Source organism: Orycteropus afer, unplaced genomic scaffold, assembly GCF_000298275.1.
Source record: "Orycteropus afer afer isolate SDZICR_OR568_19922 unplaced genomic scaffold, OryAfe1.0 scaffold00085, whole genome shotgun sequence".
NCBI classification, from domain to species: domain Eukaryota; kingdom Metazoa; phylum Chordata; class Mammalia; order Tubulidentata; family Orycteropodidae; genus Orycteropus; species Orycteropus afer.
Genome location: NW_006921672.1, coordinates 2,549,852 through 2,552,197, shown reverse-complemented (window position 1 = coordinate 2,552,197; position 2,346 = coordinate 2,549,852).

Genomic DNA, 2,346 nt, shown 5'->3' with positions numbered 1-2,346 from the left:
GGGGGAAAGAGCTTGAGTATTAGAATTGGACCCACAGGGGTTTGACCAACAGCTGAGATACCAATAGAAGAGCCCTGGTGGCACAGTAGTTAGGTGCTTGGCTGTTAACCAAAAGGTCAGCGGTTCAAATCCATCAGCTACTCCATGGGAAAAAGAGGTGGCAGTCTGCTTCTGCAAGGATTGGAAACCCTGTGGGGGCAGTTCTTTGGTCTTAGACCTTCCTGAGGCCTCCATCAGAGGAATGTTAGGCCTTTTGGGTCACAGGGAAGATAGAACTTCAAGACAGACCCTGAAGGCCAGGAGCAGGACCATTGACTGTAAGCATTCAGGTAGCATTGCGTAACTTAAGATAGGCATGGAAACCTGAGCCAGGTTTCTTGGGCTTGGGAAGTCATAGAGAACTGAAGGTAGTATCACCAAATTGGAGGCTGTTGTGTAGGGCTGAGCTTATGGCCTTGCCACCAGATTGCCTGGGTGTGAGCCCTGCCTCGTCACTTTTAGATTAATAGACACTCAAGAGATATGAAAACTAAATGCAAGTGTATGACCTGTGGCTGGGTCCTGGATTCCCCCTCTCTAAAAACAAAACCCCAAACCCCAGCTGTAAAGGTCATTATTGGGACAACCGGGCAATGGACAAATGTGGATATGGACTTATTATTAGATGATAGTGTATCAATGTTAAATTTGTTAGAAGTGATTTTGGTAGTATAGGAGAATGTCCTTGTTCTTAGGAGCTGTATTATGCAGTACTCAGGGGTGGAGCTTTAGGATGTTAGCAATTTACTTTCAAATGATTCAGCAAGCAAAAAAGGCCTGTGTGTGCATGGGTGAGGAGCATATGTGACATAATGTTAATGATCAGTGACTATCTCAAATGTGTATCCGTGTTACTTGCTGGTTGGAAATCTTTCAACATAACAAGTTGGGAAAAATTAAGTGGAAAAACATAGCATATGGAATTGAATTTACAATGTGATTTCAATAATGTTACAAATAAGCCCCACCAAACCCAAATCCACTGCCATTAAGTCGATTCCTACTCACAGCAACCCCCAATGGGTTTCCCAGGTGGTAAATGTTTACAGAAGTAGATTGCCCTGTCTTCCTTCCATGGAGTGGCTGGTGGGTTTGAAATGCCAACCTTCTGGTTAGCAGTCAAATGCCTTAGGCACTAGGCCATCAGAGCTTCTTTCAAATAAGCCTAGAAGGAAAGAAATACATATTACTAGTAGGCTTTATGGGAGCTCTGGTGGCGTAGTGCCTAAGGTGCTTGACTGCTAACCAGAAGATTGGCAGTTCAAACCTACCAGCCACTCCTCAGAAAGAAGGTTGGGCAATCTACTTCCATAGTGATACTGCCTTGGAAGCCCAAGGAGGGGTGGCTGTGAGTCAGAGATGACTTGACGGCACATAACAATAGTACGCTTTATAAGTTACTTCTTTTTCTTTCTCTATGCTTTTTTTTCCCTGTAATATGTTCAGGTTTTTACAATGACAATTTTTTTTTCTTTGTTGTTGAGAAATATACAAGGTAGAACATTACCAATTTGGCAGTTTCTACACATACAATTCAATGATATCTATTTTGTTCTTCAAGTTGTGTAACCATTCTCACCCTCCTTTTCCAAATTGTTCTTCCCTGTTAGCATAAACTCACTGCTCCCTGGGTTTCCTATCTAATCTTTTGAGAATGAATTGGATTTTTTTTTTTTTAAATCATGGGGAAACTTATTTTTTAAAAATGATCTTCACTCGCAGTAGATCTCTGGGCCAGTCTCCTTTGTCTAATGTGCACAGATGACATGGACTGCAGTAAGGGTCACAGTACTGGCTGCTGCTGTTTCTGACTTCCGGTGACCCCATACGTGTCAGGATGGAACTGCATTCCAACAGGGCCCCAGTGACTGAGCTTTCCAGAGTAGATCACCAGGCCTTTCCTCCAAGGTGCCTCGGGGTGAGCTCCAGCCACTGACCTTTCTGTTTGAGGCCAAGCTTAGTGTCTATTTGGGCCATGTAGGGACTCCCGCGGTAAGGCTTGTTGTTGTGAGATGCTGTGGAGTTGATTCTGACTCATTGCCACCCTGTAAGAAAGAGTAGGACTGCCCCGTTAGGTTTCCTAGGTTGAAATTTTAAAGACATTGCCAGGTCTTTTCTCCCTCAGAGGAGTTGGTGACTTTGAACCTCGGTCCCTTCGGTTAGCAGCCAAGCGCTCAGCAGCAGAGCCACCCGGGCTCCTGAGAGTAAGGATGCTTTTCTCCATCTTATGGAGCTGGAGCTGCTTGATTTCTGGCAACTGCTGAGTAGCTGCCCCATCACTCTCCCTACAGACTAGCATCCTTTACG